Source organism: Toxorhynchites rutilus, chromosome 2 (assembly GCF_029784135.1).
Source record: "Toxorhynchites rutilus septentrionalis strain SRP chromosome 2, ASM2978413v1, whole genome shotgun sequence".
Lineage (NCBI taxonomy): Eukaryota > Metazoa > Arthropoda > Insecta > Diptera > Culicidae > Toxorhynchites > Toxorhynchites rutilus.
In genome coordinates, this window is record NC_073745.1 from 331,525,660 (window position 1) to 331,542,327 (window position 16,668).

Consider the following 16,668-nt stretch of genomic DNA (forward strand, 5'->3'; position numbering starts at 1 on the left):
GTATCCTTTTTCAAAATATTCAAAAGTTTCAGTTTAATTTGAATAAATTTAAAAATACGCCCTTTCGAGCTATTCACATTTTTTCGCAGTGTATATTTTGAATCCAAAGCATTTTTAGTCCCAAAAACTCGTTATTGAACAATTTTTCTATTACCCAAATGTTCCCGAGACATAATTTTTATATGAAAATAACAGACCCGGCGAACTCTCTATCTCCCTAAAATTGATGTTTTTATTCAAATAATAATTTCACCCCGAAATTGCTTTTTTGATCGTATATAACATTAACATTTATATAACAATTATATAACCTACGCTGACTTGACTTTTTATGGAATTATTCATTAAATTATCTAACATTAATCCTTTCGCAGCATTTAAAAGAGTATTGAGCATTTTAATTGAATTGTTTTTTCCCTTAGTTTAATTGTAAAATTTGCAATAGTTTGTTAACATTACTAATTATTGTTCACATTCGCTTGTTCTACCTTACGATTACCGATGTGACGTTGCAAAGACACAGGTCTTAAGTTACGCAAGACAGACATACAGTCGACATGAAATTCATAGAATGAGATATTGAAATCTCTTTTAAAAAAGGAAGAAAAAAAGACAGATAATGCGTTGGAAAGAGATAAAAGAACAGTATTATAACACAACGAGATTTAGAGCATTTACAAGAAGCAAGGTCATTCGAAACGTTTACCCGAATGGTAAACAATCCCGAATGAGGAAGAAAGAAATATAACGTAATGCACCAGGCAATCGAATGCCGTCCGACGGCAAATCCTTACTAAAGGATCGTCTTCTATGTTTCAAACTAACCAGGCAATCGGTGGAACACAGGATTGCTTGCGAGAGACCGCCGCTTCCGACGGCGGGTCGGCGGGTAAATGGAACACAACCAAAAATGACCCGTGCCAAATCTCAGCCCAATCGGACATGATTTAGGGGTGCCTCAAAGCAGTCAAAGTTTTGATTTTTTGAGTCCCCGAAGGTCAATTATCGGTCACAAATTTCATGCACTTTGAAGACAATTGGTAACAAAATATTTTTTCTTGAAAACCTCGATTTCTTGTACTCCCCATTTGGGAGATTTTCGAGGGTCATAGAATCAAAATAGAGCGTTTTGAGACACCCCTAAATCATGTCCATTGAGCTGAAATTTTGCACAGGTAATTTTTTTTTTTGAGACCAATAAACAAAGTGTACATTAGGGTGCCAACGAAATGGTCATCTCGAGTTTCAAAAAGTTACCCCATAAAAAATGTTCACCACCTCGAAAAAACACGCTATGTAAAATATCAGCTCAATCGGACTTAAGGGAGAGTGGCGCAAAGCGGCCAAAGTTTGAGTTTTTTGAAAATCGAAAAATCACCCAAGGGGAATTTACAGTTATCGCAAAAAAAAAACTTTTTTTCAAAAATCAATTTTTCAGACGAAAAAACGACCAAGTGCCAAAAAAACATTTTTTTGACAAAAAAAGTTTTTCGAAATAACTGTAAATCTCGACGAGAAATGCAATTTTTTCAAAACCTCGATTTTCGGTGATTTTTCGTTTTTCAAAAAAACTTAAATTTTAACGTTTGTGACACCAGTAAATGAAGTTCGAATGAGCTAATATTTTGCATAGGGTATATTATTGTGCAAATCAACATTTCGTAGCAAGTTCCGGATGAAAAATCGAGATAACTATTCCTATTGGCACCCTAAATTATACTTTTCGTTTCGCATGCCGAAAAAGTCCCAGAGTGCCGATTTTTGACAATTTTTTTTTTCGGGATGACACTAGATCTCGACATTTCATGCCATTTTAAGGCATTTGGCATCAAATTTTTTTTTTTCGAAAACCCTGATTTCCTTTACGATTTTTTCCCTTACATTTATTGGCACCCTAGTGTACATAGTTGGTTCTCTAAATTCGATAATATATTTTTTCATACATTCATTGCCGCTCAGGCTAAGTCCCAGAAGGTCGATTTTCGGTCTAATTTTTTTTTCAAGATGACACCAAAATTCGACCTTTCATGCATTTTTTAGTCATTTGGAATCGAAAAAAAATTTCGATTTTTCAAATTTCATGTAGATCTTTTGGAAGATTTTCGAGGATTAAAAAATTTAAACTTTGAGCGCTATGAGGCAGCCCTTAGCCATGTCTGATTGAGCTGAAATTTTGCACAGGTTTTTTATGGGCCAATGAGCAAAATGTGCATGTTCGGTTTTTGAAATTTGACATGACCATTTCGCGGCCACCCTAATATATACACGGATTTTGACGGATGTACTCATTTTTTAAGTTTTGAAACCCCTTGATCGGTTTTCATTTTTTAGAGCAGCAATTTGAACTTTCTAGTTAAAAATTTGTGAAATTGTAAAATAAAGGCGAAATGGAAAATACGTGTCTAGAGTTTGTTTATACAGGGTGGACCATTTAAAGTGGAAGCATCTGGCAACCCCATAACTTTTGACAGAGATGTCAGATTAACAAATGTCATACCGCGTTGGAAGCGTCATTTCAGTACAATTTTAACCATGGAACAATACACACCTAAACAATGCGCTGAAATTGTTCAGTTGTACATTCAAAATAACTTCTCAATTGTGTTAACTAAACGTGCGTGGAAAAATAAAAATAAAGTTAAAACATCGCCTGGAGACAACACTATACGTCGATTATATGCCAAATTTATATCGTCTGGTAGTGTTGGTAATGCCAGTCATCTGTCCAGACAACGACCAAGACGTTTCGACGAGAATATTGATGCCGTTCGAGCCAGTGTTGCAGAGACTCCATCGACATCAGGTCGCCATCGTTCGCAAGAGTTAGGCATCTTTTTATTGCCATTTGTTCGTGAAAATGAATTGGACAATTACTGGTTCCAACAGGACGGCGCTACATGCCATACAGCGGCTGCCACGACCAAATTATTGCGCGAAATGTTCCCCGGAAGATTAATATCGAAAAACGGCGATTATGACTGGCCACCGAGATCACCTGATTTGACGCCTCCTGACTTTTTTTTATGGGGATATTTAAAATCCAAGGTATACACTGGTAAACCAAGGACCCTGGCTGTGCTGAAAGACAATATCCGACAAGAAATTGCTGCCATATCGGCCGAAACATTGGGCAAAGTGATGGAAAATGCCGAAAAAAGGGCACATTTTGCGGTCAAGGCCAGAGGCGGTCATTTACGAGATATCATAATCAAAAAGTAGTTAGAACAAATCTCCTTGGACCAAAATAAATGAATTTAAAAAAAAAAAATTAAAATTCCACTTCTTTACTTTGCTATTGCAAAAACAAATCCTTCCACTTTAAATGGCCCACCCTGTATATATGCGATATTTTAGCAAAATCATACCATTTTTTCAGTAAATTCTTGTTTCATAGAATTGCTGATAAAATCAAGCTTAGGACATTTTCGGTTCTAACGATAACTAACAACAAATTATGAAAACATGCAGCAAAAAATCAAAAATAATTCAAAACTATTAGTTTTTTCCTTCATATTTGGTGCGTGAAAACACGAAATTATAGCCGGAATTTTGATCACATTTCCAAATGCATGCGGCTTGCATGAATCAATAATTCAACTTCAATTCATTCATCTCTAATATCTGTAATGATGATTATCTCATGCTCCTCGGTTTTGTATTCCGTGTTAGGGAACCACATTTCGGTCTGCACAAATGTAATTGAGTACAAAAGTACTCTCAGCTTGCATGTATCAGCAATGCCAATTTTTCCACGCTCCTCGGTTTTGTAGTCCGTGTTAGGGGGACACATTCCGGTCTGCATATATGCATGTGGGTACAGAAGTGCTCCCAAGTTTAAAGCCTCTAATAAAAACAAGGAAGAAAGGAAGTGCCACCGGCTTGCATGTATCTGCGACGGCGATTTCCTCAGGCTCCTTGGTTTTGAACCTTGGTTCGACGACCATGTCTCGGGAGGAACCAGATCAACGTAACCAGATGATGAAAGTATGAAGCGAAATTCAACTATCTTCGTACATAACCTAAACACATTTTGATAATGAATAGTGAATACAGCATCTATGTCACTACATGGATTGCTGACATCTTTCGGTATTGTGCTGGAATTCACGAGACTATTGGGAAGCGAATGGATCGTTGAGTAAGAGTAAAGGGTGTGTCACATCAAATTGCATCACGGAAAAAACGCTGTAGAAATTCGCCCAGTAGACCGATCCTTTTGAAAATTTTAGACAGTAAAATAAAAACTATTAAACAACTTTTGGCATTTTCTTTTTATTCATACTTCGAGCCCAAGCCCGTATGCTCGCACCTTCCTCTTTACCCCGTCCATAAGGTTCTGTACAACGTCAGGTTGTAGTTTTTTTTAACAGAAATCCATTTTCTCTTGAAGTCCGCCTCCGATTTGACAACTTTTGGGCCTGCTTCATAATCGCCCAATATTTCTCTATTGGGCGAAGCTCCGGCGCGTTGGGCGGGTTCATTTCCTTTGGCACGAAGGTGACCCCGTTGGCTTCGTACCACTCCAACGCGTCCTTTGAATAGTGGCACGAAGCGAGATCCGGCCAGAAGATGGTCGGGCCCTCGTGCTGCTTCAATAGTGGTAGTAAGCGCTTCTGTAGGTACTCCTTAAGGTAAACCTGCCCGTTTACCGTGCCGGTCATCACGAAGGGGGCGCTCCGCTTTCCGCAAGAGCAGATCGCTTGCCACACCATGTACTTTTTGGCAAACTTGGATAGTTTCTGCTTAGTTACAGCCTTCTGCTTAGTTAGTTCTGGATAGTTACAGCTTTCGGGCTCGCGTCTTCCCCACCATGTTTTGCCTTTCGTCGCGGTTAGGAGCCTTCTGAACCTTGTATGTACGCAGGCCCTCCCGCTGCTTGGTCCGCTGGACGAATGAACTTGACAAATTCAGCTTATTGGCGACATCCCGGACCGAACTTCTCGGATCACGTCTAAACTGCTTAACTACGCGCTTGTGATCTTTTTCACTGACGGAGCATCCATTTTTGCCGTTCTTCACCTTCCGGTCGATGGTTAGGTTCTCGAAGTATCGTTTTAGTACTCTGCTGACCGTGGATTGGACGATTCCCAGCATCTTACCGATGTCCCGATGTGACAGCTCCGGATTCTCGAAATGAGTGCACAGGATTAATTCACGGCGCTCTTTTTCGTTCGACGACATTTTTCCAAATTTACGAAAAATTGACAGTGAAGCATGGCCAACGTGATCTATACACTCTTATCTGATTATAAGCGAAAGCTGAATATATAATTCCTAAAAATTAAATTTCTACAGCGTTTTTTCCGTGATGCAATTTGATGTGACACACCCTTTACATGCCTGGAAATACCCTCACCGTTTCCATTCGCAGTGCCGAGATGATTTTACTGGCAGGATGTACTGGAGAGAATGAAGAAAGATACTATAGGATCGATCAGCTTGGGGGGTTTGGAGTTTTCATAAAACTTCGTGACATGCGTCTCTGTGGAATGAGTCCATACCCATAGGAATCGATAGGTTGGTGGAAATCGAAGAGCAAATTGATGACATCAGTATGGCTGAAACATGGCGAAACATTGGGCTCAGTACGTATCATAAGATGTGGCTTGAAAGACCCCATCACCAACGCCAATAGCAGGTACAAGACGGCTGATACGGAAACAAGAGTTGGAAAATACGACTGGAATCTAGCCGGATTGTTCTGCACGATTTTATATTCGTAATTTTTGACGAGAATTCGGTTGTTAAGTGCTTCAAGTCAGTGACGGTATCCAAGGCCTCAAATTTTTTTTATAACTCCTCCGGTGATCCCGATACAAAATCTCCTGAGCACTGATGAGCAGTGATTGACTTGAACCATGGCACAAAGAACTGAATGTTGCTTAGAAGCAGCGAACCATTCGAACCAAGTTTCGATTTTTTAAAGCTTTAAATCAGTGGTGGCCATCCAGCGGCCCTCCGACGTTGTTTAGGCGGCCCGCGGCCTGAAAAATCATATGAGCGAAATTATGAATATAGTTGAAAATTCTTCCACACAATGGATTAGAAATAAATTTGCGAGTAATTGTTGTTAATCGTGTGTATCCAAACTAACCTTTTTCTGTTTTCTTTTCCGTTTCTTTTTCGTGCTAATTTAATCTTCTGACAATCGTCCTCGTTAGTACTCAGAAGACTTTTTCACGTTGTTGGTTCTTATCTGCTCACACTCACATAAATTCAAGCAAGTAACGGCAGTAAAACCGGGTTTATACGTTGTCAGTTACTCGTTAGCGAGTAAACGTCAATGATCCGAACAATTACGAATATACCCATACCATGAAATTTGACATTTGATTTATGTAAGTCCAGTCGATTAATTTTTTCCGCAGATATTGGCCCATGAAATAATTCTCCAATTTTCTCTACCCCATTCAGTTTCGATGCAGATGGATCTCATTGAAACGCAGTGTGATTTAGAATTGCGTGCCAAATTTCAAAACGATGATGTCTTCGATTCCTACTCCAGATATGTTCCAGAAGCGCGATTTCCAGAACTAATAAAACATGCTCATTTTATTACTTCTTTGTTTGAATCCGCAAATATTTGTGAGTAATTGTTATAATTATGAAAGAATTAAAATTAAAGTCAAGGAATAAAATCACTGAAAGTCGTTTCATATCGCTATAGGTGGGACCAGAATGCCGCGCTATGCCTCGCGTTGCGACAATTGTGCTTTGACACTTCATTTTAAATATGTGTGTTTCCATTTAGTCGAACACAATAATGCGTTGCGTCATTAGCATCGTCGTACTAAACGCTAACATTTGTTCCAAACTTTTTTTAGCCGAATTCGCGATGACAGTGGCATGGTGTCGATGTCTGGTGACAACTTCAAATTAGGGCCATAATTTGGGTCCCAAACTCATTAGTGTAATCTCTATCAGATTAGAAGACACGAAGCCGGTTTTTAAATTCTAAAATTTGAATGAAAATTTTTACATCATGTTATTTGATTACTTGAAACACGTGTTTCTGACTTTCATTCAACCATATGGCTAAACAAATCCAACATTGTTGCTGAATTTTTTCATCATAATATAGAGTTGTCTTCATAAACAATTTTCGTATGAGACTTTTTCTCCACCTGCAAACAAAAATGGTTTTTCATTTAAATAGAATACTAGTTTGATATAGAAAAGCTAATTTTCATTCATAATTTTAATTTTGAAAACGTGTTCATTCCGACTGAAAATCAGCTATTCTTTCACTCTCCCCTAAGCTAGTAAACGAAGCTCAATGCCACCAGCGCAGATATGTCAATGTGTTGTTTTAAAAACATTCAACTGATCCGTGGACACAACAAGAATAAGATTTTCATACGAACTTTATTTTGTTTTTGTTCACATGAAAAGTGGTGACGCGAATGCTAGATTGTGACTGCAAATCAACAGACTGCGTCGGGCGAATGTTTTAGTACAAAACGCAAGCAATGACTGCTGATGAGAAGCAACGCACAACGCGGCATTCTGTTTCCACCTTATCTCTCACATTTAAGCTGATTTAGATAAAAAGGGCTCAAGAAAAGTTGTTCGAATGAAATCGAACAGTGTTGAACTTCTCTCTCACCAAGTTTCATGGTCCCATCGGTACTTTTTCTGTTTCCTAGCAACGATAAAGTTCGGTCTGTACGGGAAGCATGTGGCAACTGTCACGTTATTTAAATGCGGGAAACCGGAAAAACAGATCTACGAGCTGCTCAAACCGTTCCTATCGATGAACGATTCGTGTTCCGTACACTACAACAGTACAAAGAAACAGCTGTTGTGGACAATAGGCCCATAAAGGGAAATCCGAGGTCGGTAGGCTGTACAATGTTATCTACGTTTTCATGAACGTGTTCAACGCAATCCTCTTCTGAAACAAAACTGTCTATCAGATTGAAGCGAATATATTTTGAACGATGCAAAAAATTCCTGGAATGGTTAAAAAACAAAACTGACAAGGAACCTGCCAGACTTCATCTTCCCAAATTACGTGCCTGTGGATGTTCTAGCTGATCGTATATCGCAATTTATTTCATGTCAATGCATTGAAAATTTACCTCGAACGCTATTCCGGTGGCCTTTTTTGCAATTGACATAGACACGGTTACAGTCGATTATATCAATATATCTTTGACACCGCGAGGAAACAACAACAATGACAACACTTACAAGTATCAAATATCATGCTACATGTTATTTAGTATTGCCTCAGTGAAATTGCACCTCCAGGCATCGTTCGTACAATGTAAACCAAGCGCCAAACAAGCGTTCGCCATAGCATGCATACATTGCTGGCTTGAAACTACTAGGAGGAACCTTGAAAATCAATTTAAAAACTTGATCAAAGGGCAAAAACGTGCTTATTGGCGAAATTTCGTGGCGTTCTTCATCGAATGAAAGCGAAGAATATTCACATCGATGGATTTTTAATTTTGCACGGAAGGTTTGTCCCGATTCCGTTCCTGTGCAAAAAATTGTTCGAGATATACCACAAGATAGGTGCGATCTTGATTCCGAGTTTTCGATGGTAGAATTCTCTCTTGCTCTCCTTTCTTGTAACAATTCGGCTCCAGGAACGGATAGAATTAAGTTCAACTTGTTAAAAAACCTCCCTGATATGGCGAAACATCGCTTGTTGAATTTATTCAATCGGTTTCTGGAGCATAATATTGTTCCAGATGATTGGAGACAAGTGCGAATTATAGCTATTCAAAAACCCGGAAAACCCGCGTCCGACTTCAATTCGTACCGCCCAATAGCATTGCTGTCTTGTATACGGAAATTGTTGGAGAAAATGATCTTGTTTCGCCTTGATCGTTGGGTTGAAACGAATGGCTTACTCTCAGATACACAATATGGGTTCCGCAGGGGCAAGGGGACGAATGATTGTCTTTCGTTGCTTTCTTCAGAAATTCAAATGGCTTACGCCGAAAAAAAACAAATGGCTTCAGTATTCTTGGACATAAAGGGGGCCTTTGATTCTGTTTCAATAGAGGTTTTGTCAGACAAATTACACTCTCGGGGTCTGCCGCCTCTATTGAATAATATGTTATATAACTTGCTTTGTGAGAAACATTTGAACTTTTCTCACGGAGATTCGGCAGTAAGTCGGTTCTCTTACATGGGACTCCCCCAGGGCTCATGTTTAAGCCCCCTTTTGTACAACTTCTATGTAAGCGACATCGACAATTGTCTTACACAAAATTGCAGCCTAAGACAACTTGCAGATGACGGAGTGGTGTCTGTCGTAGGATCAAACGAATCCGACCTGCAAGAACCCTTACAAGATACCTTGAACAATTTTTCAACCTGGGCCATTGGGCTAGGGATCGAATTCTCCACGGAGAAAACAGAGATGGTGGTTTTTTCTAGGATGCATAAACCAGCAAAACCAAAGCTTCAACTTTTGGGTAAACCGATCACTCATTCTATGTCATTCAAGTATCTTGGGGTCTGGTTCGACTCCAAATGTACTTGGGGGGCTCATATTAGGTATCTGAGTAAAAAATGCCAACAAAGAATAAACTTTCTCCGTACAATCACCGGCACATGGTGGGGAGCTCATCCCGAAGATCTTATAATATTGTATCGAACAACTATTCTCTCAGTGATGGAGTATGGCAGTTTCTGTTTTCTATCAGCTGCCAAAACACATCTCATTAAACTCGAGCGAATTCAGTATCTTTGTCTCCGTATTGCGTTGGGATGTATGTCCTCAACGCATACCATGAGTCTCGAGGTTTTGGCAGGCCTACTCCCACTAAAAGATCGCTTCAATTTATTATCTCTTCGGTTCCTCATCCGGTGTAAGGTTATGAACCCATTGGTGATCGGAAATTTTGAGCAGCTTATCGAGCTAAATTTTCATTCAGGATTCATGAGCTCATATCATGAATTCAACTCCATGCAGGTTGATCCTTCTTCGTATACTCCCAACCGTGTTTGTTTTCCTGACTACATCAATTCCTCTGTACATTTTGATCTGTTCATGAAGGAGAAAATCCATGGAATTTCAGATTATCATCGATCGGGGATCGTTCCTACGATCTTCAATGCAAAGTATGGGCGTGTCAATTGTGATAATATGTACTTTACTGATGGGTCCTCTATGAATGAGTCCACAGGATTTGGAGTGTTCAACGAAATTTTTAGCACCTCCCACAGTCTTCAGAATCCTTGCTCTGTGTATATTGCTGAATTGGCAGCAATACATTGGGCGCTGGACAGCGTCGCCTCACGACCTGTTGAACACTATTACATTGTAACGGATAGTCTTAGCTCTGTCGAAGCTATCCGTTCAGTGAGGCCGGAAAAGCACTCGCCGTACTTCCTTGAGAGAATACGAGAAAATTTGAGTGCTTTAACCAGACGCTGTTATGTCATTACCTTTGTCTGGGTCCCTTCACATTGCTCAATTCCGGGTAATGAGAGGGCTGACTCATTAGCAAAGGTAGGTGCAATTGAAGGCGATATTTATCAGCGTCAAATCGCTTTCAATGAACTTTATTCTTTAGTCCGTAAAAATACCATCGCTAACTGGCAACGTAAGTGGAACGAAGATGAATTGGGTCGGTGGCTTCACTCGATTATCCCTAAGGTTAGCCTCAAACCATGGTTCAAAAGTCTGGACTTAAGTCGGGACTTTATTCGCACCTTCTCTCGACTCATGTCCAATCACTGTTCGTTAGACGCGCTACTCTTTCGTTTTAATTTTGCCGATGGCAATATCTGTGCTTGTGGCCAAGGTTACCACGACATCGAACACGTTGTTTGGTCGTGCGAGGAGTATCTTGTTGCCAGATCGAATTTAGAAAACTCTCTTCGGGCTAGAGGAAGGCAGCCCAATGTGCCGGTGACAGATGTGTTGGCTCGGTTAGACCTTGATTACATGTCCCAAATATATGTCTTCCTAAAAGCTATCGATCTTCGTGTGTTATTGTCCTTATATCCTTATATTCTCCTTTTCCTTCGCGAGAAATCAAATCCCTTCTTACTAACAATAGAATAAGGTGAAATGTAAAAACATGTTAGATATAAGATAGGCTTAAGAATTGAGTATGATGAATGTGAGTGCGAATGTGAGTGTGAACATTGTCAACATATCCTTATATCCCATCCTTTTCCTGAAACAAAATGTCACCCTTCTAAACTCGAGCAAGCCGCGAGTAATCGGTTCTCTACTTCATTAACATTAGAATAAATAAAAAATGTTTATGTATACTTGTAACTATACAGATAGGAGTTTGGCTCCTTTAAACTTATGTAACTGAGCCTGTAAAAATAAACGATTTAATAAAAAAAAAAAAACTACTAGGAATATAAACTCTTATAAACACACTAATTTTGCGCTATTCTCAAAAGAAACACTTCTGTTTATATTACTGGCCTCGTAAAAAGTTGCATTACTTTCTCATACTCGAGATAAGCGCAGCCGTCACTCTTAGTGGAAGAAGTTTTGCTACTGGCAAGCAAAACCTAATCACATACAAAATTCCAGAACGACATCCACTTTCTTGGTGATTAAACAAGCGAAATAAACTCTTTTTTTAATATCAACAACCTCGAAAACAGTAGCATTGCTTCATTATGATCAAGACTAGTACAAATGCAATCCTAGTTGAAGGCAGTTTTGCGACTGGCACGCGAACCCAAATAACTTATAACATTCCAGTATTCAAGATGCTTGGTATTCCCCAAATTATTTTTTGGCGCACAACCTTAATGCCTGCTTTGCCCTAACGTCAGTTTAATACATTCATGCAGTGTCAAAAGCACCATCGAAGCCCTTATGATGACGGAAAACAAACAATGTTCACTGCTTGGAAAATGACTGAATTATGCCATAATCTGCTGTAACACTCATCGATGCGAATTCGCTGATGAGTTTTTCAAGAGCGACCGCCTTCACCGCCAGAGGGGGAAGCTTGATTTTGGTTGCTGCCTGGGTATCGGCGTTTACATTTGCGACTGACGCGCCGAAATCGCCTTCTTCGCTGTTGTTCGATGCGAAGGCTCAGTTCAGTGCGAGCGCTTTTCACTGCACCAACATCGCGTGCATCATTAGATGACGCTTGCCTCGAAATTTTATTGCCCCTGGCAATGCGTTCGTTTTTTTTTTGCAGGGCTCGAGCCAGCCTTCCTCTTCTTCTTGCTTATCACACAATATGCGCAGCGTCCAATTTATGACGCGGAAAGAAAAACACACGATACGAATAACGCGAAAAACGAACTGGAAAAACCACACGACGATATCCAAGTTGAATTACCACTGATGGGGTCCAATCTTAGATCGAAGCGCAGCCAAAGCAAAGTGAACTGGATTGCTCAACAGTCCGATGCCGAATGAAAGTTTGCCTCAGTGAGATCCACTGTTTATACTCTAGGCAAGTATTCCCCTTCATTCTTCTTCTTTTCCTTTGTTCAAAGTGACTTTACATCCTACGATTTCCCCTTCGTAGCTCGTCGATAAGTTGCTCGTTATTGACAGCTCTGTTCGGGAAAGCACACAAATGGACTGAACAAATGCATGAGAAAATTGAAACGCTGAAAGTTTTCATGAATTTTAACCATTTACAAACCGAGGGATTCTAATGTATAGCATATTGAACAAATCTTAGGGAATTTCCGATTCCTTTTGTATGTAAATCGCCAAAATCCGTTCGCGGCAAAAATAGTTATTAACGTTAACTTTATTTCATAAAAACGTGACCTGTTTTCTGATTTGACACCCTTAATGAAAGACGTCGTTCTACGTCAAAAACTCTAATGCGGCCCGCACCGTGGCCACCTGGCCACCACTGCTTTAAATAGTCAATAACGGCTTCGACCACGTCCTTAACCCTTTCGTTACGAGTGTCGTCTATAGACGACATCCGCGCGACGAGCTGTGCATACTTTTCGGCGCAGTGCTCCGTACAGGACAGCACTTCGGCGGAGCACACTGCCGTAATGAAAGGGTTAATAGTGAATCGGAGTTCCAGCGGCGGAAAGCTTGTTTTTCATTATGTGGACAAATCAGAAAATTTGTAACGAAAAACATGACGCTCGTCAACCTAGTAACTCACCTGTCACCAATGGGCCCCGATATAAACCTTACCACATAGAACTAATGATTGGTTCATACCTGAAAGTAAATCGAAGAACAAAACTCAACATTAATCTTCATTCTAAATACACACTTGAAACATCAAAAGGAAAAGTATGTACATGCTTTAAAATTTTGTCTAACGAGAATACCGATAAAAACAGTAATTTCAACTATTATGTCGAATGTTGTTTACAAATTACAGCACCCTCCTCCTCCAACATTAGTTCGACTATAAAACTCGTTAACCATAGGCCATTAAACCACAATGGTTACTACTCAATTGAGTAACGTCAAAATAGTCATACTTGTACCAACCAAAAACAGCACATGATCGTAAAACCATAAAATTTTGCGAGAAAAGCATCTCTGGTCATTTCGGAACATCTGCTTCCACGTCAAAAGTTGTGTACGCTGCTTCAATTGGAGGCACCATGTGGCCCCGAAAGCACTACTTCCGCGTGTCGTTCCAATAAATACCAAATTAATTGACCATTATAGCGGATTGCTCCTGCAGTACCGGCAGCAGCAGCAGCAGCAATGAGATCTTGCTCCTTTTGTTCATTTCCAGGAACCAGGAACGTGCTTCCTTCTCTCTTTCTGATTCTGTGAACGAGTTTGTACAAATAACCCGAAAATAAGAGTGACCGTTTGCAACGCCAAAGATTGGTTTTACAGAATGTTTCCAGGGCATTCAATTAGTTACAAATTTGCTGCAATCAGGTCTTTGTGGGTTGCACCAGGGTCCTTCCTTGGTTGATTTTATAATTGGCCTCTTTCGAGTCTACAGGCGAATGAACACCTCTGTTAAGGTAATATTATATTATCAGGCACGTAGCGTAACCGGCACGGCACGTTTCATGCAAGACAAATATTATTGCGTGAGTTTCAAATGTGTATGCGTATATATAGCGGAACGGCTCCGGGCATACACAGCACGCTTCAGACAAATGCATGAAGGAATTCTCGAAAAGAATATTTTGCCGGTGCCGGGCACGAACTACATGGGCGAGTAGCACCATACATACAAACCCAACGTCGAAGTTCGTGGTGTGGGTGCGTTCGTCGCTCTTCGGTACGACATCGGTTCAATCACCAGTAGCATTTCTCCGCTCCGTCTGCGCTGCCGGTCCGTACAGAGAAGTTGCTATGCCTGATGATATGAATACATCATGTATTTGTCTGCCGGTGTCGGTATGTGCCGTTTACGCTACGTGCCTGATAATATAAAACGGCCTTTAGCCTCTATAATACAAAATATCAATCAATCAAGGAGAAAATATCAATCAATCAAGGAGAAAATAATTGGGCCGGTGGTTTCACTCGATCATCCCTAAGGTTAGCCTCAAACCATGGTTCAAAAGTCTGGACTTGAGTCGGGACTTTATTCGCACCTTCTCCCGACTCATGTCCAATCACTGTTCGTTAGACGCGCTACTCTTTCGTTTTAATCTTGCCGATGGCAATATCTGTGCTTGTGGCCAAGGTTACCACGACATCGAACACGTTGTTTGGTCGTGCGAGGAGTATCTTGTTGCCAGATCGAATTTAGAAAACTCTCTTCGGGCTAGAGGAAGGCAGCCCAATGTGCCGGTGAGAGATGTGTTGGCTCGGTTAGACCTTGATTACATGTCCCAAATATATGTCTTCCTAAAAGCTATCGATCTTCGTGTGTGATTGTCCTTATATCCTTATATTCTCCTTTTCCTTTTCCTTCGCGAGAAATCAAATCCCTTCTTACTAACAATAGAATAAGGTGAAATGTAAATACATGTTAGATATAAGATAGGCTTAAGAATTGAGTATGATGAATGTGAGTGCGAATGTGAGTGTGAACATTGTCAACATATCCTTATATCCCATCCTTTTCCTGAAACAAAATGTCACCCTTCTAAACTCGAGCAAGCCGCGAGTAATCGGTTCTCTACTTCATTAACATTAGCATTAATAAAAAATGTTTATATATACTTGTAACTATACAGATAGGAGTTTGGCTCCTTTAAACTTATGTAACTGAGCCTGTAAAAATAAACGATTTAATAAAAAAAAAAAGGAGAAAATGGAGGCGCATGGTTTGTACAAATATAAAAAATAGCCGAAATTAGATTGTTTCACATCAACGCTAACGATCCTCATTTGTAATTTACGCTCTCTATCTTCCGCCTCATTTTCCGAATGAGTTTGATTTTCTTCAGTTCTTGTTGCCCGGGAAAAAAACCATTCCGCAGAGAATGATAAGACTATTTTGTCCCGAACAATCGAGACGATATTAACGAGCGGCGCTTAATTCAATTATCCTTTTCTAGCACCATTACAATCACACCCAGTCTACTTTTTTGTGCAAAATTGGTCCCAACAAATGGTGTCGACAACGGTACCGATATCGTGCCATTTTGCAATGATTCTGTCGACCTACCCTTCGTATTTGACAACCAATTATAAGCCAACATTGGGCCAATCTGGCACCGCGTCGACCACACGCAAAACTGCTCGACCCTTATTATGGCTCTGTTTCTTTTCAAGGAAATGAAAATAAAATGTAATGAAAGAAATACTGTTGATAAAAAATATGTATTTTATTTCTAGAAAAAGCAATTTACACTTAAATACAATTGCAACTTGAAATACAATCATCAACTTATCGGTTATTCACTTAGTTTTATAATGTACATCTAAATATATATTCATGTTAAAAGTATGTGTAGTATATAATAATATTGATGTGAATGCCTGCTGTCGGTGGAGCGGTGGAAGGCAATGCGGGATTAACCTGAAAATAAATAAAATAATCAATACGAAAGTACATTATACGTTAGAGATAATAGGAACGATAACAAAAACGATTCCTTGGTCTAGAAAAAACCAGAAACAAGGAACCGTTTTTACTATTAGGTCGATTCCGTTCATAACAAAAAACATGAAAACTATGCAACAAAAATAAATCATTGTACTCACCTGTATTTACTATGATGCCTGTTGAAGCTGGAGCAATAAAAGGCAATGTGAAATTAACCTGAAATAAAAATAATAAATAGTATACATGTATATAAAATATTATAGCCTATAGAAACGATATTATTTTTATTATATTACCGGAATAAATATTCGTTATCAGATAACAAATATTTATTCCGGTCACATCCCTGTATACGGGAAAAATATCCGGCACAATTATTTTAATAATTCAACTGCCTCTATGTCTCTGCCGACCAATACAACAGATTTTTCTGATAGAACAGTGAAATAAACTTACTCACCTGTCCTATCTGTCTACTCTGCAGTTCGGGAGTTCGATCAATCCAATCTGAAACGAATTAAATTGAGTTTAAACTGAAAATAAAAGCAATTTTTAATACTTACAAAAATCGTTTCTCTTTCCAAAAACTGTTGTGTTGTGTTTTGACAGTTCAATGAGGAAAAAAGGCTGCTGTGATAGCGATTCGCTCAATTCATGTAGTTTTATTGTGATTATAGCAGAAGCTTAGGGCAGTGCCGTCTGCGGGTGGCAAGGCGGGGTAAAATTCCGGCACTTTTGTAGCACTTTTCGTCACTCGGTCGAC

General features: G+C 39.6%; 1 protein-coding gene and 1 long non-coding RNA gene across 2 annotated transcripts in view; both read right to left on the reverse strand.

Moving 5' to 3' along the window:
- The window catches only part of LOC129770635 (calcium uniporter protein, mitochondrial), a 480,509-nt gene that overhangs the window by 133,266 nt on the left and 330,575 nt on the right, over positions 1-16,668 (reverse strand). The window lies entirely within an intron of this gene.
- LOC129770637 (uncharacterized) lies at positions 15,729-16,412 on the reverse strand. The gene is made up of 3 exons (XR_008742155.1): positions 16,366-16,412; positions 16,064-16,121; positions 15,729-15,878 (listed from the first exon to the last, which is right to left on the reverse strand). It is a non-coding gene; the product is annotated as an uncharacterized LOC129770637 (long non-coding RNA).